Consider the following 24,037-nt stretch of genomic DNA (forward strand, 5'->3'; position numbering starts at 1 on the left):
ATGTGCAGTGTTAGTTTGCTGCCGCACATAACATTTTGCATTTAGCCCAAAAGTTTCTACTAGAGCACCTTTTTGCATATGCTAGCTGTGTCTCGTAGATGGCTTTTTTGCAAACTGCAAACAGGATTTCGTATGGCTTGATTTAAAAAATGGCTTTTTGGTTGCTACTCTCCCATAAAGGCTAGATTTGTGGAGTATATGACTAATAGTTGTCCTGTGGATAGATTCTCCCACATGAGCTGTGGATTTCTGCAGCTCCTCCAGAGTGACCATAGGCCTCTTACATGCTTCTCTATTTAGTGCTTTAATTGTTTGGGATGTGAGTTTAGGTGGACGGCCATGTCTTGGTACGTTTGCAGTTCCATGTGTTGATGATGGATTGAACAGAGCTTGTTGAGATATTCAAAGCTTAGGCTATTTTTATAACCCAACCCTGCTTTACTCTGCCTGTCTGATGTGTTCCTTGATTTTCATGATGCTATTTAATCCCTACAGTTCTAAAACAAACTTCTGAGGCCTTTACAGAACAGCTGTAGTTATACTGAAAATAAATTACATGCCTTTAGGAGGCAATTGGGTACTCTGGATTTTATTTAGAGGTATCAGGGGGGCTAAATACAAATGCACGTTACCATTTTCAGATTTATGTTTTTAAAATAATTAGAAAACCATTCATAATTTCCTTTACACTTCACAAATACTTCCTACTTTGTGTTGGTATATCACATGAAATAATAAAATACATTTAATTTTGTTAGTATAATTAAAATGAAAAAACGTGGAAAAGTTCACGGGGTATGAATACCTTTTGAAGTCACTGTCTCACACTGGTAACGTCGCTTTTCATGTATAATTTCTCTGGAATGAAACATCAGATTGCAGATATCAAGATATCACGTTGTTCAGCTTCCTATGACCTATATTCCCATATAAATAACTCAGGAGGGTTGATCGTACTGTCATATTCTCTTTAAAGAAGCCCTTCCACTAACATTTTTTTCATTAAATGTGTGTGTACATGCATGTAATGTAGTGTAAGTGTATTAACCCCTTTACGATGTTGGAAACATGAGTATGTCCAAGGTCATACCCCTGCACTCCATGCGGGCTCCGGTGATGAACCTGCATGTTTTCAGGCACATGACAGCTGATCTATACAGCTGTCATGTGCCCCTAACACCCACGGCTGTTAACATGTTAAATGCTGCTGTCAATCTCTGACAGCGGCATTTAACATGATCGTGCAGGTAGTGCATGACTAATCCCCCCCATTGGCGCCCATGTCACATGACCGCATGCAACACAGGGTCTGCAGGAGAACCCTGCGGTTGTCATCTCTGGGATGCTATGACCGCCACCTAGCTGTCGGCGCTCATAGGAAGTGAGCATTTTTGATGCACAGGCAATCAAATGATCGCAGCTTCTAGTCCCCGAAGGAGACTATTGAAGTAAGTGAAAAGTAAAAAAAAACTGTTTTTAAAAATATATATAAAAAAAAGTATATATAAGTACAAATCACCCCCCTTTCGCCCCATTCAAACTAAAAAAATAAAAAAAAATCAAATATACACATATTTGGTATCACTGAGTTCAGAATCGCCCGATCTGTCACTATAAAAAAGGAAAAGAATTAATCCGATCGGTACATGGTGTAACAAGAAAGAAAATAAGACAGAATTATGTTTTTTGGTGGCTGCAACATTGCAATAATATGTAATAAAGGGCAATCAAAACATAGTTTTCACTCCAAAATGGCATCAATAAAAACATCAGCTCAGCTCGCAAAAAATAAAACCTCACCTGGCCCAAGATCCCGAAAATTGGAGATGCTACAGGTCTCAGTGACTTTTTTTTTTTGCAAACATTCAATTTTTTTTTCACCACTTAAATAAAAAAGAACCTATACATGTTTGGTATCTGTGAACTCCTAATGACCCAATCATAATGGGAGGTCAGTTTTAGCATTTAGTGAATACGGTAAAAAAAAAAAGTAAAAAACAAATTTGTGGAACTGCACTTTTTTTTGCAATTTCACCGCACTTTGAATTTTTTGCCCGTTTTCCAGTACACAATATGTTAAAACCAATGGTGACGTTCAAAAGTGCAACAGCAAAAATACAAGCCCTTACATGGCCATATTGACCGAAAAATAAAAAAAAGTCATGGCTCTAGGAAGAAGTGGAGCAAAAAACGAAAACTCAAAAACGGAAAAACCCAAGGTAGCAAGGGGGTTAATATACTCCCCTACCGCTGCTGTCTCCAGTGTCCAGCTCCATTCTTCTCTGCTTGTATGTGACATCACCGCTCTGCAGACTGGTCAGGTCACGCTATGCTCTCTGTGACCCAGAAGTCTCTTTTATTGTGTAAGCCAATGGAGCGTCACAACGAGGCTCTATGCGTGTGCATTGTAACAGCGACGCCAGACTCACGCATAGAGCATAGAACGAATCAGCTAGTCGGTGGTGGCATCACTCAGAAGCAGAGAAGAACGCCGCTGGACACAGGAGAAAGCAGTGGTAGGTGAGTATATTAATACAATCACACTAAACTACATGTGTATATACACACACATATATTAATTAAAAAAGTTAATGGGAGTTCTTTTTTAGGATTCTTCAAGGGGAAGTTACTGTTGACGTATTATTTTAATAAAATATAGTATTTAGTGTTGAGCGAGCATACATCTCACTACTCGGGGTGTTCGGCGAGCACCAAGCGTTTTTGGGTTACTCGGGCGGGAGCTTGGGTCTCCGCCCTGCATCTCTGGCACTCTTTACAGAGCCAATGAACACGCAGGGATTGCCAGCCAGTCACTGTAATGCCGTAGCCATGTTGGTTGTGGGCATTACAGTGATTGGCTGGCCGCACAGCGTCACCTTGAGTATTTAAAACCGGGCGCCGCAATCTTGGACACAATCGCTTCGTATCAGACAGTGTAGGGACAGTGCTGCTGAGTTAGGGAGAGATTTATACTGCAAAATAGGTAGAGTGTCCTATGTGCTGCTCCTGCTCAAATTGCTAGACTTAGCCCCAGATCTCAGGGGCCAGGAAAAATCCTTTTTTTTTTCATCTAAATCCTCTTTTTTTTCTCCTCAGTCATACTGTACAAATACCCGTCTTATTAACCTTTCGGTATTTTTTCCCCCTTTAAAAAAAAATTCAGCGTGTCTGTGAGTGTTCAGACACAAATATATCTGTTTAAAAGATTCTTGCATAGGCCAGAGAACTAGAACTGTGGTTTTCTTCTTCCACGGTTCAAATCTGAGTGTAATCTATCTTTTAGCCTTTTATACATAAAAAAAACAGTTTGAGTGTCTCGCTGAATTTTCAGACACAGATATATCTATTTTAAAAAGTCTGGTATATGCCAGGAAATTAAAACTGTGGTTTTCCTTTTCCACAGTTCAAATCTGGGTGTTATCCACCTTTTTGCCTTTTTTACATAAAAAAAACTGTTTGAGTGTCTCGCTGACGGTTCAGACACAGATATATCTATTTTAAAAAGTCTGGTATACGCCAGGAAATTAGAACTGTGGTTTTGCAGTTCCACGGTTCTAGTCTCTGTATTATCCACATTTTGCCATTTTTCCATAAAAAAAAAACAGTTTGAGTGTCTTGCTGACTGTTCAGACACAAATATATCTATTTAAAAAAGTCTGGTATATGCCAGGAAATTAGAACTGTAGTTTTCCTCTTTCACGGTTCAAATCTGGGTGTTAGCCACCATTTTGCTTTTTTTCCATAAAAAAACAGTTTGAGTGTCTTGCTGACTGTTCAGACACAGATATATCTATTTAAAAAAGTCTGGTATACGCCAGTAAATTAGAACTGTGGTTTTCCTCTTCCACGGTTCTAATCTCCTTTTTATTACCCTTTTGCCATTGATAGTGCGAGTGTAAGCTATTTTACTTCATTTACAATGGGCAAGGCGCTGGGCAAGGGACGTGGAACTGGACGTTCTGGTGATGGTGCATGCAGAGGACGGGGCCGTGGCCAAGGTGAAAATGTGCCACAGCCAACAGCCACATCTTCTCACTCCCAGTTCTTGACCGAATTACTATGGAAGCATACAACAACACCACTATTGCGAGATGATGAGTGTGAACAGGTTATTAATTGGAGAGCAAATAATACTTCCAGTCACCTGGGCACCACCACCTCTGGTCTGTCTTCCACACGGTGAAGTCTTAGTTGCCATGAGTCTCGACCGCATACTCCTCCTCACCCTGATGCTCCTTCCTCCCACCATGCCGAGTGTCGTCAGACAGCAACTGATCCCACAGTTGGACATTCTGATGAGCTGTTCACTGGTCCATGTCCATATTTGGGCCCCTCGCCTGCTCCGCTTGAAGAGATCCCATGTAGCCATGGCCAAATATTTGAACAGCCACGGCCACAGGAAGGCGATGCTGGTAATTTGTCACAAGAAGTGGATGATGACGAGACACAATTGCCACGAAGTGAGGAGGAGGATCGTGATGCGGAAGTGGAAGAGGAGGAGATGGTGGATGATCTAGTAACTGACCCAACGTGGCAGAAGTACACGCAGAGTGAGGCCAGCAGCACACAGGAGGAGGGAGGCAGAGTACCCCAACAGGCAGGAAGAAGCAGTGTGGTGGCCTCAGACAGAAGGCGGGCAAACATTCCCCGTAACACCCACACGAGGGACGTTGCCAGTACAACCAGTAGGTGTTCCAGAGTCTGAAATTTTTTTTAAGACTCTGCTGATAACCCTAAAAAGGCCATTTGTACCACCTGCCAGGTCAGCATCAGCAGGGGTGACAAAACTACCAGCCTGACCACCACCAGCATGATCAGGCACATGTCAGCAAAGCACCCGACTTTGTGGGGCGAACCCCAGGGTCCACGACCAGTGTCAGCGGGTGTCACCATTGCTTCTTCCACTGTTTTGCGTGTAAGAGAACCCCCTGTTGTGCGTGCAAGGCAATCCCCATGCAAAGATGCCCCCTCCTCTCAGTCTTCACTTGTTATGTCAGTTTCTCAAGAAACAGCATCAACGTCCACGTCCCACCGCAGCATTCAATTGTCCATATCCCAGACCTTTGAATGAAAGCACAAATTCGCAGCCAACGCCCCACAGGCCACAGTCATAAATTCGCACATGTCATCACTGCTTGCATTGGAAATGCTGCCTTTTAAGCTGGTGGAGGTGGAATCCTTTCGCAACCTTATGGCGGTGGCCGTCCATCGGTACTCGGTCCCTAGCCGACACTATTTTGCCCAGTGTGCCATCCTCGCACTACACAAGCACGTGTCCCAAAATATTAGCCGTGCCCTTAACAACGCAGTTACTCGGAGAGTCCACCTGACAACGGACACGTGGACAAGTGCTTATGGCCAGGGACGGTACATCTCCCTGACAGCACACTGGGTAAACATAGTGGAAGCCGGGACCCAGTCGGACCTTGGGACAGAGCACATCCTCCCCACACCGAGAATTGCGGGCCCTATGTCAGTCAGAGTTTCCCCCACAGTGTACAGCTCCTGCGCATCATCCTCCTCCTCAAGTTCAGCCTCCATCTCAGATATCACCACATCAGTTACAAGCTGGAAGCACTGCAGTACTGCCTCAGACAAGCGGCAACAGTCTGTGCTGAAACTCATAAGCTTAGGTGATAAACCATATACAATGCCTGGCTCATGTGCTTAACCTCGTGGTTCAGCGGTTTCTTAAATCGTACCCCGAGTTGCCAGATCTGCTCATCAAAGTACGCCGCCTATCAGCTCATTTTCGGAAGTCGGCTACAGCTTCTGCCGCCCTTGCTGTTTTGCAGCAGCGTTTGCAGCTACTGTCACACCGACTGGTGTGTCATGTCCCCACACGTTGGAACTCTTCCCTCCACTTGTTGCAAAGGATTTGTGAGCAGAAGAGAGCAGTTGTGGAGTACCAGCTGCAACAAGGCCGTCGATATTCAGGTCAGACTCCACACATAAGACCTCAGGAGTGGACCTGGATGTCTGACATATGTACCATCCTGACAAAATTTGAGGAGTTCACCAAGATGGTGAGTGGCGATAATGCCATCATTAGTGTCAGCACCCCACTTGTTTGTCTTTTGCAACTCTCTCTGCAGAGAATTAAAGAGGAGGCATTGCAGCCAGAGTATGATAAGATGGATCAAGAAGACGTAGCGGGCCATTGCACACAGCCCAGCCTCATCTCATCCCTATGTGCACTGGGAGACAATGAGGGAGAGGAGGAGGAGGAGGAGGAGGAATAACAGGAGCTGGTATCATGCTCTGTAGACGGTAGTACCTGTAAAACTGTCATACCGTTGGTTTGGCGTGTGTGGCCTGAGGACAAGGGGGAGGAGGAGGAGGAGGAGGAGAGCATGGTCAGTTGTCATCTTGGTGAGGACACGGAAATCTTGCCCGTTACCAGTCTGGAACTCATGGATGGCTTTATTTTACGCTGCCTTAACCGTGACCCTTGTGTTGTCAAAATGTTGGGTGACAGTCATTACTGGTTGGTGACACTTTTAGACCCCCGCTACAAGGAGAACTTTCACTCTCTTATTTTGGAGGTGGAGAGGTCTACAAAAATGGGGCAGTACCGGAAGGCTCTTGCTGCAGAACTGTTAAAAAAAATTCCCATCTGAACACGCTAGCGGCAGCGGTCACTGTTCGTTGCCCAACCAAGGAGTACAGGCGAGAGAGACACAACCTCAATCCAGCAGAGGCAGGGGAACACTGTCAATGTTCTGGGACAGTTTTCTGAGACCCGCCCAGCTTACAGGCCCTGAGATGCGGGGTACTCTCACAAGGAGTGGAAAGTTTCAAAAGACGGTGAGGGAGTAAATTGCCGACCGTACCAGCATCCTCCGTGATTCCTCTGTGCCTTTTAATTATTGGGTAACCAAGCTGGACACTTGGAATGAACTCGCTCTTTACGCCTTGGAGGTCCTGGCCTGCCCTGCCACTAGCGTGTTATCGGAGCGTGTTTTTAGTGCCGCTGGGGGAATTATAACTGATAAGCGCACTCGCTTGTCAACTGACAATGCTGACAAGCTGACCCTTATCAAAATGAACAAGGGCTGGATTGGGCCAGAATTCTCATCACCACCAAATGACAGCAAAGTAACATAAAGTCAAATCCACTGTGTTATTTCGGGAGGTGTTTTCCCATGCACCACTTCACACCCACACATGGGTATATGCTTCCTCAGTTTTGCTGTTTTTTGCTCTTCTCCTTATCCTCAGCCTCCACCACCACTATACCACCAGGGTGACCATGGTCAGTGTTGCCAGCATTGCAAGTTCCTCCGTCCTAATTTTTGGCAGCTTTTGCTTGGAAGGCATAGGCAAAGACTATGGGAGACCCACTCCACAATAATGGGAATAATGTTTTTACTATGCTGTACTGCATGGCTCTTGTAAGGGGCATTGCAAGTTCCTCCATCCTATTTTTTTGCAACTTTTGATGGAAGGCATAGGCAAAGACTATGGGAGACCCATTCTCCAATAATGGGAATAATTTTTTTAATACGCTGTACTGCATGGCTCTTGTAAGGGGCATTGCAAGTTCCTCCATCCTAATTTTTGGCAGATTTTGCTTGGAAGGCAGAGGCAAAGACTATGGTAGACCCACTCCCCAATAATGGGAATAATATTTTTAATTACTGTACTGCATGGCTCTTGTAAGTAGAGATGAGTGGTGTTAGACTCGAACAGTTCGTCAATCTCAAATTCGAGCTGTTTTGGGCGGTGTTCGAGCCGTTCGACGAACCCGAACGATTTGCAAAAAATTTGGCTCTTCGAGGTTATGTTCGATAACTGTTCATGCACCAAAATCGTAACTGGATTTTTTCACAGTAATGCTGTTAATCAATGTTAATAGATAGTTTCAGTGTACAGTGGGTGGGGGGAGGGGCAGGGGATGGATCTCTGCATAAATAATGCCTTTCTCCATTTTTTTTTCTTTCCCGCATTTACAGTGGGGCTGTGCAGTCTGTCAGCCTATCAGCAGTAAACACACGCAGCGAAGTGCTTTTTTTTCACACAAGCAAGGGCATGTTGTAAATGTTTTTTCCCAGCAATATGCGCTCCTGAAGGATGATGATGGAACTTGATATTCGGATTCAAAGAATTTTTATTTCAAACTAAAATACAACCGGTTTCGACTTCTTTGAGCCTTCCTCAGGTATAACATCATGCATATAAACAGATCTATCTACACACATTTTATAGCAGATATCCCTGCTTGTCATTTTGGGTGGAGACTGAAAGATCTGTTTTTCAGACACACCCAGATACTCAGATATGCAGGATTTTGCACTCTGAGGAATCTAACAAAACCCATATACTAAATGACTTTCATACAGTTTTAAAAAGAAAAATAATTTTTTTACACACAAATTTTTTCTTTTTTTTCTCCCTTTCCTTCCTTCCTTCACACAGAAAGCATTTTCTTTTCTAAAAACACTGTAAATATAATTATAATTTTACCAAAAATGTCTTCTAAAATGTTATTGAACATACTAAAAGTGTGATTTCATACAGAAATGTAAAATCCTGCAAAAATGTACATTATGACAAAATTTAAAACCTTTTCTTTCTTCATATTAAAACCATTATCAAATACAATTTAGTAACAAAAAAAAAATATACACACATATATATACATACATACACATATATACACATACATGTATATATGCATATATACACACGAAAAAATATATACACATATATATATATATATGTATATATATATATATATATATATATGCATGCACATGCATACCTGTCGACATTTGCATGTCAAATACCCTCTATAATATCATTTAATCCATCTGGGTATAATGTACCCAGACGGAAGATCCAATATGATTCTTTCCGGTTTAAATTTTGTACCCTATTAGTACAATTCTCTCATTTAAGCCATGGTGAGTTCCAAATGACCACCGCCCTTCCTCTGCTGCCACAAAGCATCCTGGGAGTTGCAGTCTGAGGGCTCAGGGAAGAGGTCATTTTTGGACATTGGAGGCAGATCATCTAGCTCTCTCCTGTTCCAAGCGAAAATCATCAATACAATGCTGTGGGGTGCAAGATTTCCTTTCCCAATTGGGAGTAGCTAACACTCTGTCATTTGCATACCATGGATTAAGTCTCCTGAGAAACCAACAAAAATTGCCGATGCTGACTGTATTTCAAGTTATCATGGCGGGATATTGGGAAAAGTTTTAAGCAATAATCACACCTCTGTTAAACCTCATGGGCCATGATAAAATAACTGCACAAAGTTAAAGTTACTCAGGTGACCAAGAAATCCCAGGTTCTAGGAAAAGTTTGTTTAAGCCATGGTGAGTTCCAAATGACCACTGCCCTTCCTCCGCTGCCGCAAAGCATCCTGGGAGTTGCAGTCTGAGTGCTCAGGGAAGAGGTCATTTTTGGCCATTGCGGGCATATCAGCTCGATCTCTCCTGCTCCAAGCGAAAACCATCAATACGATGCTGTGGGGCGCAAGATTTCCTTTCCCAATTGGGAGGAGCTAACACTCTGTCATTTGCATAACATGGATTAAGTCTCCTGAGAGACCAACAAAAATTGCCGATGCTGACTGTATTTCAAGTCATCATGGTGGGGTATTGGGAAAAGTTTTCAATTAGCAATAATCACGCCTCAGTTAAACATCATGGGCTACGATACTGCCACTGCGCAAAGTTAAAGTAACTCAGGAGACCAAGAAATCTCAACTTCCAGGAAGAGCTTGTTTAAGCCATGGTTAGTTCCAAATGACCACTGCCCTTCCTCCGCTGCCGCAAAGCATCCTGGGAGTTGCAGTCTGACGGCTCAGGGAAGAGGTCATTTTTAGCCATTGCGGTCAGATCAGCTCGATCTCTCCTGCTCCAAGCGAAAACCATCAATACTATGCAGTGTGGCACAACATTTCCTTTCCCCACAAGGAGAAGCTAACACTCTGTTATTTGCATACCATGGATTAAGTCTCCTGAGAAAGCAACAAAAATTGCCGATGCTGACTGTATTTCAAGTTATCATGGCAGGATATTGGGAAAAGTTTTCAATTAGCAATAATTACGCCTCGGTTAAACCTCATGGGCTAAGATACTGGGTTGTATGGTATCAGCTTTTTCAATAGTTTTTCCTTCATTCGTATCTTTACACCCTGCTGTTCGATCCATTATAGCAAAATGTCTAATAAGTGTTAATTTGCGGACATATTTATTTAGATCTAGGAATAAATCAAAAGGCCTGGCTCTCTGTGTGGGACGGAAGCCCAGACCTTTAGATAGAATTGCTTCTTCAGCCTTAGAGAGTTGGTATTTAGATAAATTAAATAATTTTATCGTACTGTTCTCTACATTCCCTTCAATATTATTCTTTTTTATACACCTCCTTCTTATGGGGAGACCAGAGTTTTTTCTTTTCTCCCTCCTCTAGAACCTCTGGTCCTCCTTTTCTTTTTGAGGATTGCAACGGTGTTGGAGGAGGCCTGCAATACGTGGGTCGGACAATCCAGTCCCTACGATCCCGTATGAATGGCCACAGGCACAATACCAAAAATGGGTTTTTAAAACAGAGCTTATCTCGGCACTTATGTTTGAAGCATAATAAAATATTTAATATTTCCGTGACCCCGTTGGAGCAAATACCTGAGAATTGTACTAATATGGTACAAAATTTAAACCGGAAAGAATCATATTGGATCTTCCGTCTGGGTACATTATACCCAGATGGATTAAATGATATTATAGAGGGTATTTGACATGCAAATGTCGACAGGTATGCATGTGCATGCATATATATATATATATATATGTGTATATATTTTTTCGTGTGTATATATGCATATATACATGTATGTGTATATATGTGTATGTATGTATATATATATATGTGTATATATATATTTTTTTTCTTACTAAATTGTATTTGATAATGGTTTTAATATGAAGAAAGAAAAGGTTTTAAATTTTGTCATAATGTACATTTTTGCAGGATTTTACATTTCTGTATGAAATCACACTTTTAGTATGTTCAATAACATTTTAGAAGACATTTTTGGTAAAATTATAATTATATTTATAGTGTTTTTAGAAAAGAAAATGCTTTCTGTGTGAAGGAAGGAAGGAAAGGAGGAAAAAAAAGAAAAAATTTGTGTGTAAAAAAATTTTTTTTTTTTTTAATACTGTATGAAAGTCATTTAGTATATGGGTTTTGTTAGATTCCTCAGAGTGCAAAATCCTGCATATCTGAGTATCTGGGTGTGTCTGAAAAACAGATCTTTCAGTCTCCACCCAAAATGACAAGCAGGGATATCTGCTATAAAATGTGTGTAGATAGATCTGTTTATATGCATGATGTTATACCTGAGGAAGACTCAAAGAAGTCGAAACAGGTTGTATTTTAGTTTGAAATAAAAATTCTTTGAATCTGAATATCAAGTTCCATCATCATCCTTCAGGAGCGCAGATTGCTGGGAAAAAACATTTACAAAGTGGTATTGCCTATGAAAGCTCTGTCCAGTGCTCTCATCAGCTCCCAGATTTCTGCAGCAAACTGAATGGAAAGAGGAATGGAGTGATCCACTGATTGGATTTACATGCTTTACCATAAGATACCAAATAGGTGAGTGGATTTATACTGAGTATATACCCTTGGAATCTAACTACTACACTTAGAAGCCTGCGCTTCCTATTTTCTCTCCCTACAATCCCCTCTTGTTTCAAGCAAGGGCATGTGTCATTGTCTGTGTTTGTCACATGTCCTTGCCCTATAAGGCCCAGCCATTTTCCCCGTCGCCACCATTTTCTCACTGCTACAGCTGAGTGTTAAACGGCACCGCTGCTTCTGTGGGCGCTATACAGTATAACTGTGTGAATTGCGAGCAAATTTGCAGTTAAATCGAGAGATTTGTTAAGGGAGTAGGGACTAGTTGTAATAGCAGCCATTTTGAGGGCTAGGTTACAGCAGTTCCTAGCACTTTTTGCCAGGCAGGTCTGTGCCAGTGCTGTGCAAGTGTTTTTCACTGCATTTGGCTAAATGTAGCTAAGCCAATCCTTTTGGGCCTGTAGCAGGGTCTGTTAGTCATTCGAGTAGCCCATCTGAACCAAGCTACACCACCGGTGTATCTAATACCATTTTTTTCCGCATCTAGCCCAGTAAATCCTTTTGGGCATAGTAGCAATGTCTGGTAGTCAGTGGAGAAGCCTATCTGTGTTGCAAGCTACACCACCTGTGTATCTAATAACAATTTTTTACTGCATCTAGCCCAGTAAATCCTTTTGGGCATAGTAGCAGTGTCTGGTAGTCAGTAGAGTAGCCTATCTGTGTTGCAACCACCTGTGTATCTAATAATTTTTTACTGCATCTAGCCCAGAAAATCCTTTTGGGCCTGTAGCATTGTCTGTTACTCATTGTGTAGCCCATCTGAACCAAGCTACACCACCTGTGTATTTAATAACAATTTTTTACTGCATCCAGTCCAGTAAATCCTTTTGGGCCTGTAGCAGTGTCTGTTGCTCATTGTAGTAGCCCATCTGAACCAAGCTACACCACTTGTGTATTTAATAACAATTTTTTTACTGCATCTAGCCCAGTAAATCCTTTTGGGCCTGTAGTAGTGTCTGCTACTCATTGTAGTAGCCCATCTGAACCAAGCTACACCACCTGTGTATTTAATAACAATTTTTTACTGCATCTAGCCCAGTAAATCCTTTTGGACATAGTAGCAGTGTCTCGTAGTCAGCGGAGTAGCCCACCTGTGAAGCAAGCTACACCGCCTGTGTATCTAATAAAATAGTTTTACTGTATCTAACCCAGTCAATCCTTTTGGGCTAGTACCACAGTTTGGCCACTCAGCTCTGCTTGGTTTCCATCCATCGTTTTTTTGTGCAAACAACTACAGAGTTGCCAATTAGTTAACCACCAAAATGAGTGGCAAAAGGCCTGCTGCTGGTGGAAAGGGGAATAGGTGTGATGGAAAGGGGAAAAAAAAAGGTTGTGTCCATGGGGTAGGTGTTAAAGCAACAGTAACATCTGCAGAAGAAAGACCATCTTCCAGCCAAACTAAGATGTCTACTTCTTTTCATAGACAATGTGATACGATCCCTTCGCTACAAATTCCAGATGAGGCACAAAAACAGCAGGTGCTTCAATGGATAACAAGTGCTCCTTCAAGTGGGCTCTCCTCCACCTCAACTTCAACATCACAAATACTCCAGTCCTCAGAGGTGTCACCCCAATCGCACTTGCTTCCTCACAGCTCCCAAGTCTCCAGCTGCCCATCTGAGTATGGGGTAACACAGATGGTTGAGTCTGCAGAGCTGTTTACTCATACTATAGCCTGGGAATCAGAGGTCTGCTTGAGAGCTTCTCTGAATTCAGACGAGGAAATGATCTGCACTGATGCCCAGAATGTTTATGAGTCGAATCCAGGCCCAAATGAAGAAGGTTCTGCGCATAATGTAGACCCTCGTTTCCAAATTGTAACTCCTGTTGGTGGAGACAATGATGAAGACGATGATGAGACTCAGATACCTGATTGGAGCGACAACTTGACTTTTCGTTCAGGATAAGAATAGGTTGGCTCTGAGGACGAGGGTGTGAGAACACACAGAGTGATGATGATGAGGTTGGAGATCCCACTTACTGTCAACCCCCAGTCAGCCAAGAGATGAGGTCAGCAGAGGAGGTGGAGGAGGATGCTATTGACGAGGAGGTTAGGTTGCGCCTTCCTGGACAGAGACGGAGTACTGTAAGCATGTCAACAACTGCCTCCTCAACCACAACTCTGCCTCTGACCACAAGTCGAGGAGGCTCTTCAGGTCGCATGAGCTCTAAGCCTTGCATAGCGTGGGCATTTTTTCAGATCGATACGGATGACCCAACTCATGTTATCTGTAAAATTTGTCACCAAAAGCTAAGTAGAGGCCAAAAAATCCATAGTTTGAGTACTTCATTCATGAACCGTCACATGGATATGAAGCATAAGTTGCAGTGGGAAGCACACTGTGCTACAATGTGGCCTAGCGGGTCGGGCCAACCACCGTCTGCCCCATCTTGTGCATACGCGGCCTCTTCATCCTCTGTGACTGGGGGGACAGCAGTCACACATGTTTTTGGACGCAGACCTGCCACCTCTTTAACTGCAACAGCCAGTGTGATTGGCAGATCATCAATTCATTTGGAAGTGGAAACACCAGCTGGTGTTCAGCACTCTCCGACATCGATAACACCACCTTTGGATCAAGGCAACCTAACATGTCCGCCTGCAGTTTGCAGTTTGCCGGGGACACCCTACTCAAACCCATCTAAGCACAACGGCCAGCCCTCGGTCCCTCAGATGTGGACAAGTAAAAGATCATTTTCTCCTAGCCATGACAAAGCTAAGAGGTTGAATTTCACCATCTGCAAGCTGTTTGCTACAGAAATGCTGCCTTTCCGCCTGGTGGACACAGAGGATTTTTGAGACCTTATGTCCGTCGCAGTGCCCCTGAACCAGATGCCCAGTCGTTACTACTTCTCAAAGAAAGGTGTGCCTGCGCTACACCAGCATGTCACACACAACATCACCGCTTCTTTGAGAAACTCTGTGTGTGACAGGATGCATTTTACCACAGACACTTGGACGAGTAGGCATGAACAGGGGCGTTACATGTCGCTGACTAGTCACTGGGTAACTATGGTGACAGCAGGACAAGGGGCTGCTGTCCAAGTCTTGCCGTCCCCACGAGTTGTGCGTCAATCCTCTTTATCTAGAAGTTCCTCCACTGCTTCTGCCTCCTCAACCTCCTCTTGGTCCTCTACCTGCACCCAAAGCTGTCTGGTAATGCTACCCGCGTTCTAACTGCTCAGAAGGAATCCTGCACACCTCCTTACTATGCTGGCAGCAAGGCTCAACGGCATCAGGCGGTGTTTACTTTGAAATGTCTGGGAAATGTGAGTCACACAGCTGAGGAGTTGTGGTCAGCTCTGGAGACCGAGCTTCATGAATGGTTTGCTCCACTGGACCTGCAGCCAGGGAAGGCCGTGTGTGACAATGCTGCAAACCTGGGTGCGGCCCTTCGCCGGGGCAATGTCACACACGTGCCTTGTATGGCTCACGTGTTGAACCTGGTTGTCCAGCAATTTTTTGCCCACTATCCCGGACTAGATGGCCTTCTGCAGAGGGCTCGGTCGCTGTGTGCTCACTTCTGCCATTCGCATCACGCAGCTCAACGACTTACATCTCTACAGAAGTTGTTGGGCCTGCCAGTTCACCGGCTGAAATGCGACGTGCCGATACGGTGGAATTCAACTCTGCACATGTTGCAGTGACTGTGGCAGCACCGACGAGCTCTGGTGCAATACGTTCTGACGTATAGCCTGGGCCAACGATATCCAGAGGTGGGGCAAATCACACTACAGGAGTGGTCTCAGATCAGGGACCTATGCACCCTTCTGCACAGTTTTGAAATGGCGATGAAGATGTTTAGTGCTGACGATGCCATTATCAGCATGGCTATTCTGGTGATTTACATGTTGGAGCACACGTTAAACAGAATTCGGAGTCAGGTGGTGGCACAAGAGGAGGTGGAGGAAGAAGAGGAGGAGGAGTTGTATGCAGAAGGGCTAACATCTGCAATGTCCAGACGGTCGGCAGCACCAAGGCGGCAGGAATGGGAGGGTTGGGGAGAGGGATTAACGAGGGCGCATGGTAGCAGCCAAACTGTTGAGGAAGGTGCAGGAGCTGAGGAAGAAGTGGAGGACAAACAGGCAATGGGCATGGAAGACTCATCAGATGAGGGAGACCTTGATCACATTTCTGTTGTGCGTGGCTTGGGGGAGAGGGCAGAGGAAGGAAGCATGATTCTTACCTCGCCACCAACACAACAAGGACTTGGTCCTCCTGGATGCGCAAGACACATGAGTGCCTTCTTGCTGCACTACCTGCAACATGACCCTCGGATTTTCGGTATTATAAGTAATCCCGACTACTGGGTTGCCACACTCTTAGATCCCCGGTACAAAAGTAAATTTTTCGAAATAATTCCTGCCATAGAAAGGGATTCACGCATGCAGGAGTATCAGCAGAGGCTCTTACAAAATCTTACATCTACTTTTTCACAAAACACCAGTGGTGCACGTAGTGAATCTTACAGTTCTAACTTGCCAACCGTGGGACTGTCAATTCTTCATCACTCAAACCGTAACAGTAACACAGTATCTGCTGGTAACAGTAATTTTGTGGAATCGTTTCACCAATTTTTTAGACCATCCTTTGCAAGGCCACAGGAGACAACAAGTCTAACACATAGTCAACGCCTAGAGAGGATGGTACAGGAGTATCTCCAAGTGAACATCGAAGCCATGACTGTGTCACTGGACCCTTGCTCATTTTGGGCTTCCAATCTGGAAAAATGGCCTGAGCTCGCCACTCACGCCTTAGAGATCTTGTCATGCCCCGCAGCCAGCGTTCTATCTGAACGTGTGTTCAGCGCTGCTGGTGGTGTGCTGACAGATAAGCGCACGGGCTGTCCAATGTAGACAGACTCATGTTCATAAAGATGAACAAATCCTGGATCCGCAAGGACTTTTCTACCCCTGTGTCATCCTGGGGAGACTAAAAGCTTGAGGATTTGGGAAAATCACCTCACCAACCATTTTTTTTTAATACTGTAACACGTGTTGCCTTGACCTGTATCGGGTAGTTAGTGGCTATTAATATTGCTACCCCTCCCTTTTTGTTGTTATTATGGGCCGAATATACTGTGGGGTATTGTTGGGAAGCAAAATTGAACGTGCTCTTATTGTCAAAGTGGGTCTCCTGCAGGAAGACTCATCTCCTGAAGCACGAGACATCTCTTTCTTGGGGATTTAACACCCCTTACATTAAGTGAAATTATACGTGCCATGTTTATATCTTGTTGCATGGAATGTGCCTTTTAATGTGCCTCTACTTACGGAACGCTTCCGAAGACCTTCTCCATCTGGAAACCTTTGTGCTGGGAATCTCTGAAATCCCCCATCCTCTGACGAAGAAACCTCAGCCCACATAGGAAAGGAAGGGAGGGGAGACACATGAGGGAAGTGGGGAGACACTGACGAGAAAACAAAATATGCATTAAACACACTGACACTACACCAAATTCTACGTTCAATAGACTTGTTCCCAGGATATCTCCTGGAGAAAAAGGGGGACCCTCCTGTAGCACAAAATGAGCCCACAGATTAAGCAAATTTAAAGTGAACCCCCCTGGAACTATCCAGGTATTCGCTCATAAACTATAGATGAATAAAGGGAATACCCCTTTAACTAATTAATTCGGGAGGGTGCCCTGAAAGATTCTTTAACTAGCAACTAGGGAAGGGAGTTTTCGTCTCCCAAAGGGGAACCCACTAAAAGTAGAGAGGATGGAAAACTGAACAAGAGTACAACACCTCTCAGTGACTCCCTGGGCACTTATTATATATAATGAATAAAACATGTCCAGCAATTAAGTGATGGATTGTGCCACCACTATCACATCTTGTTTAGCACCGGCCTGTGCTAGGCTCCCCCCCACCCAAGGCATACAAAAGAGAGGGGGGACAAAGAAACTATAGAAACCCCTAAGCTAGGAGGTTAGTGATCAATGGGGGGAATTTTGGAGAGATGACTCCACGTCTCCCTCCTCCCCTCCTCTCTTCCTTCCTCGTCGCTCCTTCCGGGACCACAAAGGTGGGGGAGCTTCCTGGGGGTTAGGAGCCTCCCAGTCCTGAGTTTTTGGGCACGACAACCCCAGGGAGTCACAAAAAATCCGCAGGTCCTCCAGGACTCTCAAGGTTGACGTTGTTCCATTGCAGCTCACATGCAGGGCAAAGGGGAAACCCCATCTGTATGAAATCCGCTGGTCTGTCAAGATTTTTAGTAGCGGTTTAAGGATTTTTCTTTTCTGAAGAGTTATTCTGGAGAGGTCCGGGAACAGCTGCAGATCGCTGCCTTTATACGTTATGGATTTTTATGTTTCGGCTTTGTACATTTTCTTCTCTTTGGTTTCAAAATCATGCAAGCAACAGATGTTGTCCCTCGGGAGTGCAGAGGAGCCCTTTGGTTGAAGGGCCCTGTGAGCTCTGTCCATCTTTATATTGGATGTAGGGGGTTCCCCTAGGACAGAGTTGAAAATCGCTTGGAGAATTGCTTTGGGGTTTTCCTGCCCCTCAGATTCTGGGGACCCCCGGACTCGTATGTTACAACGTCTGGCCCTGTTGTCTAGATCCTCCATGTGGGACTGCAGCTCTTTCACCATCTTATTTTGTTTGGCTATGACATGCTGTAAGTCCTCCAGAGTATTCAACCGCCCTGCCAGGATCTTAGATCTTGCCTGACGCATGATATTTCAGACCAGCAGGCTTCTTTCACTTCAGCTATTAGGGTTTTAAAATCTTCTCTGCAGGGAATCTGGGACAATAATTTCTTCCAAGCATACTGGGAATCTGGGGGTGTTTCACACCACCCCTCCTCCTCTAACTCACAAGGCAAGGAGTCATGTTCCAGTGCACTGCAGGGAAGGCACTGTGGCTGGAAGGGGGGCCGCCCCTCTCCTGCCCCCTCAACTCCTGCTCTCTGTGAGGTTCATCAGTCTCCAATCCTCCAGTGCCAGGCGAAACATGTATACTCTCACCATGAGAAGTCCCCTCATTGTCAGTGCTGATGCTTATAAAGCTGCTTCCTTGTATTTTTCTCTGTTGGCAATTAGCTTTCAGGGAGGGGAGGGAGGCTGTTACTCTGGAGGTGCAAGTTTCTCCTTCCAGTCAGCATTCTGCTGGGGGGGGAAAGGGGGGGCTGCTGCAGTGAGGAAATAGCTGTGGCTCCGTTCTCCTGAGCCTCCCTGCTTATCTTCCCTTACTGTGCGTACAGAGCTGAGAGCCTGCTTCACCCCCACCCTTCTGGAAGGAGAGCCCTCAAGCCTCCTACCATGTCATCTGCTACTTCTCCTCTGTCCTCCTGGGCCAGCATGATCTCTCCTCTGGAGCAAGATGGCACCTGCCCTCCTGTCTCAACCGACCCTCTGATTAGAAAGGCATCCAGGGCTGTCTCTGGGGGAGCCTTGCTTCCACCCCTGGGGGCAGGGGTCCTTGTTCTTCTGGGACCCATAGTTTTTTGGTTATTGGCTGGTGCTGTGAGTTAGAAATCTGCTGGATTGCTCGGTGCCTGGAGGAGCTCCACACTCCTGCTTCTGCTCAGGTCTGCATCTAGGACACGCCCCTCTCACCAACCATTTTAAGCAACTCTGGGGCAATTGATGCCACTTAAGTGGTGTCTGTGCCACAATTTTTGGAAAAAATGGAGACTCTTTTTGGAGTCCCCTTGCTGTGTTTTACATGACTTTGGCATCGTCAATTCCAGATGTGTCGGGTCGCTCCCCCCCCTTTTAACCGTAAGAAACTACATACACTATGGCTTGGGGTAACACAGATGGTTGAGTCTGAAGAGCTGATTACTCATACTATAGGCTGGGAATCAGAGATTTGCTCCAAAGCTTCAGTGTCTGCTAGTCAGCGGAGTAGCCCAGCTGTTATTCAAGCTACACCACCTGTGGTTTGGACACCTAATTTTTCAAAGGAAAAGCTTCGGGCCCCCGGGATACTTAGCGAAGAGCATCGGGGAGGCGCCCCAAAGCAAGGGGGCTGGGACTGGTGGTAGCACGCCTTGCGGAAGACCACCAAACTCGATCCTTCTAAAAGCTTTTTAACTGCAGCAGCTTTAGTGGACGGTACTGGAGCTGGAATTTCCGTGGCTGCTGTCACTAGACCTGCCCTCCAATAGATCCTTGTAAAAGGATTTAAAGTGTACTCATTCAAATTACAGAGCTTAGACCTGCCTCCACCGCAGGGGGCCTCGACCCACCAGTGGACAGGCACCAGTATTGGGAGAGTGGGGCTGGCCGTCAGGGTCCACCGTGGCTCTGGCACAAACCCGGCGACACGGAGGTCGCACGGGCAGGAACGGCTTGGCCATGTCGGCTTCACACTCCAGCGTAGTCCCTCTGCCAGCTCGCGCCCGTAACCTCAAAGGGATGCGCAAGCAGCTTTTCTTCCCAGGGCTGTTCCCCGCCCATCAGGAGGTGCGTGGGGGAGCTCAGGTCGGCCTTCCACCATACTCCCTTACCTCCCTCGCCCTTTTCCATCTTCCGTTCTCCATCTAACCCTTTGGCTCTGTGGTGTGCGCTCTCCCTCCAGCTCTCTCCGTCTCACAGGTGGACTACCATGTGTATTCACATTGTGGCGAATCTTTTGGGCCCAGGCATAAGAAGTCGTCGAGCTAATGGATAATATATGCCCCCTTTGAAACGTCCATGACGACCTATTCGAGGAAGCAACTAAATGCCTCAAATAGTGAGCAGGATCTGGAGCACTCCATGGGCAAACAGCGATAGCCTACCTGATATATTCAGAGGGACTCCGGCTGCAAGAGCGGTACCGGACCCCGACACCCGACCTTGTACTCTACGTCCTGGATGGGAAAGCCCGGTTAGGCCCAGAGGATCCCACCGGGTATCGTATGGAGAGGAAGTGCCACACGTACCCTTGTTCAGAGAGGAGCTCAGAGGGAGACCCGGCCTATTCATACACACACGGACAGGAAAGGTTTCGGTTTGTAGTTCAGGAACACTCTGCTGTAAGGTTGCGACTGAATGCTGGACTCACTCAGAGGTTGTCTGACCCCATCTCTGGTGAATGCAGGACTCCTCGGGGAGCAGGGAGTTGCCTTCCTTTGCCATCTAAGTGAGTAAAAGCCTTGGAAGTTAACTCCTATGGCCTCCGGACTGTTATTTCTGCGCCACACCACAGGATGCGGGATCCCTTCTCCTCTACTACTACCCCCTCTATCCTGGCCCACTGCCTGAGGCCTTGCTCCGCCTGTGGGGAGTAGTAATAACTTTGGCCTCGGTAACACTATGCCTCAGCAGTCTGCAGCAGCGCTGCTGACCCGTCACCAGGCACCACAGGTGGCGTAGTCGTTAAATAGCCACTCAACCCGGACAAACCCACAACATCTTCCTTTTCATGTGACGGCCCTGAGCACGGGTCGGGTCCGGGCCATGGCTACATCCCATCTCTTCATCACAGGACCCGACTCCGAGTCCCCCATCACCCAGGGTAAGCCAAGAGGGCTCCTTCGAGAATGAGGTGCGTCACATTTTTATTCCACTGGGACCTCCACGTCTCTTCCAAGGGGCATTGATATTGTCATTTTATTCCACTGCGACCTCCACCTCCCTTCCAAGGGGCATTTAAACCATCTTATTAAGCTACTATGACCTCCACGTTTCTTCCAAGGGGCATTAAAACCATCTTGTTAAACCACTCTGAACTGCACAGCTCTTCCAAGGGGCATTGATATTATCTTTTTTTTCCACAGCGACCTCCACCACTCTTCCAAGGGGCATTAAAACCATCTTGTTAAGCTACTGTGACCTCCATTTCTCTTCCACGGGGCATTGATATTGTCTTTTTATTCCACTATAGCTTCCACCACTCTTCCAAGGGCCATTGATATTGTCTTTTCATTCCACTGCGACCTCCACCACTCTTCCAAGGGGCATTAAAACCATCTTGTTAAGCTACTGTGACCTCCACGTCTCCTCCAAGGGGAATTAAAACTGTCTTGTTAAACCACTCTGATCTCCTCAGCTCTTTCAAGGGGCATTAAAACCATCTTGTTAAGCTACTGTGACCTCCACGTCTCTTGCAAGGGGCATTGATATTGTCTTTTAATTCCACTGCGACCTCCACGACTCTTTCAAGGGGCATTAAAACCATCTTGTTAAGCTACAGTGACCTCCACGTCTCTTCCAAGGGGCATTAAAACCATCTTGTTAAGCTACTGTGACCTCCACTTCTCTTCCACGGGGCATTGATATTGTCTTTTTATTCCGCTGGGACCTCCACGTCTCTTCCAAGGGGCATTGATATTGTATTTTTATTCCACTGGGACCTCCACGTCTCTTCCAAATGGGCATTGATATTGTCTTTTTATTCCACTGCAACCTCCAGCACTCTTCCAAGGTGTAGCGCCGGCGTCCCTGCCCTCTGCAAGGCAGGGACGCTGTTCCCCTCACCTCTCTGCTCCGTGCCCGGCGTCCTCCTCCCGCTCTGCTGGCAGCGCGCGCTCCTTCCCGGCCACTGTGCTTAGGGCGCGCGCGCTCTCCCTCCCTCTTAAAGGGGCCGCGCGCGCTGTCCTAAGGAGTCCCCGGCCAAGGGCCGGAGGACTTCACCATATATAAGGCACCTCCTCCAAAATGGAGGTGCCCGAGCAATGTTGTTGCACTGTTCACTACTCTGCTTCAGCCCTCAGGTCCCGTTGCCAGTTACCTGCCAGATACCTGCCAGATTCCTGCCAGCTTGCTGTTTTATTCCTGCCTGATATTCTGCTACCTGCCTGCTAGCCTGAGGTCCGACGGTCTGCCTTACAACTCCTGTCAGTCTGTCTAAGGACCAGCTTGCCCGCTCACCTGGGAGCGCACATCAGTTATCTTCCTGCTTGCCTGAGGTCCGACGGTCTGCCTTCCAACTCCTGTCAGTCTGTCTATGGACCAGCTTGCCCGCTCACCTGGGAGCGCACATCTGCTACCTGCCTGCTAGCCTACCTGGAGGCTCCGCCGTCATGTGCTGTGACTACCTGCCTGTCCAGTGACTCCTGCCCGCTCACCTGGGAGCGCTCATCTGCTGCCTGTCTGCTAGCCTACCTGGAGGCTCTGCCGTCACGTGCTGTGACCACCCGCCTGTCCAGAGACTTCTGCCCGCTCACCTGGGAGCGCTCATCTGCCGCCTGTCTGTTGGTCTTCCTGGAGGCTCCGCCGTCACATGCTGTGACCACCCGTTTATCCAGAGACTCTCGCCTGCTCACCTGGGAGCTCACGTCTACCATCAGCCGCCACAGGTCGTACCAACCCTTTACCCAGAGACTGCCCCGGTCACTTGCCGTGACCATCTGCCCGTTCTTCCAGAGACTGTCCCGGTCACCTGCTGTGACTGCCTGCCTGGTCGCCACCCGCTCCCTTACAAGGACCGCCTTGTAAGCTCAGAGGTTCCACCTCCCAGACCCGTTACAGTTTGCTCGGGCCATGGAACCCGGTGGCACCCAAGCTCCCTCGCTCTCGGACCTGTGTCATGAACTGTCCCGTCAGAGGTCCCAACAGGAGTCCATCCTGGGTCGCCTGCGGAATGTCAATTCTCGCCTGGACACTCTGACTGCTCCGCCAGCAACCTCCGCCTGTGCCATGACTCGCAATCCGGCAGCTCCGCTGCCCACTAATACCATGGTATCCTACCCCGGACCCCGGCTTTCTGCACCTCCTCGCTTCGGAGGCGACTCTGCCCAGGCTCGGGGCTTCATAAATCAGTGCACCCTGCACTTTGAACTCCTGTCCCACCAGTTTAACTCCGACCGGGCCAAAATTGCCTTCATCATGTCCCATCTCACCGGGGAGGCCCTGGCCTGGCTAAATCCTCTATGGGAGAGAGGAGACCCCCTGGTGTCCGACTTGCCTGCCTTTCTCACGGCTTTCCGGAAAGTCTTCGACGAACCCGGACGGAAGACCTCATCCGCATCATCACTGCTACGCCTCCGTCAGGGAAGTCTCACCGTGGGCCAATATGCCATACGGTTCCGTACCCTTGCCTCGGAGCTGGCCTGGGATAACGACGCTCTGGTATCCGTCTTCTGGGAGGGTCTGTCCGGCCGTATTAAAGATGAACTTGCCGGTCGGGACATTCCTACCACTCTCGATGACCTAATAACTCTTGCCACCCGGATTGACCTACGGTTCCAGGAGCGTGCCAAAGAGGTCACCCATGAGAGGAGGTTTCCACGTCTAGCTCCTACTTTCCAGAAACCCGTCACTCCCTCCGTCTCTCCTCAGGTACACTCTCCTGAGCCTATGCAGGTCGACCAGACCAAGATGGTCAAAACCCGTCAGGACTTACGCCGTGCCGAGGGGAGCTGCTTCTACTGTGGCAGTAAGGAGCACCGGATCCGTGCCTGCCCGGAGAGGTCGGGAAACGCCTGTGTCTAGGTTCGCTCAGAGAG

At 46.7% G+C, this 24,037-nt stretch overlaps 2 non-coding genes and 1 pseudogene across 2 annotated transcripts; all 3 read right to left on the reverse strand.

The window, feature by feature from the left end:
- Positions 1–9,128: 9,128 nt before the first annotated feature.
- LOC141167986 (U4 spliceosomal RNA) lies at positions 9,129–9,265 on the reverse strand. Its single transcript, XR_012251759.1, has one exon. It is a non-coding gene; the product is annotated as a U4 spliceosomal RNA (small nuclear RNA).
- A 280-nt stretch (positions 9,266–9,545) lies between these two features.
- LOC141168312 (U4 spliceosomal RNA) lies at positions 9,546–9,686 on the reverse strand. The gene has a single exon (XR_012252053.1). It is a non-coding gene; the product is annotated as a U4 spliceosomal RNA (small nuclear RNA).
- Positions 9,687–9,966: 280 nt separating this feature from the next.
- Positions 9,967–10,096, reverse strand: LOC141167987 (U4 spliceosomal RNA; annotated as a pseudogene).
- Between the last annotated feature and the right edge of the window lie 13,941 nt (positions 10,097–24,037).

Source organism: Phyllobates terribilis, unplaced genomic scaffold (genome assembly GCF_046119375.1).
Source record: "Phyllobates terribilis strain yellow unplaced genomic scaffold, ASM4611937v1 Scaffold_11__3_contigs__length_659146591, whole genome shotgun sequence".
NCBI lineage: Eukaryota > Metazoa > Chordata > Amphibia > Anura > Dendrobatidae > Phyllobates > Phyllobates terribilis.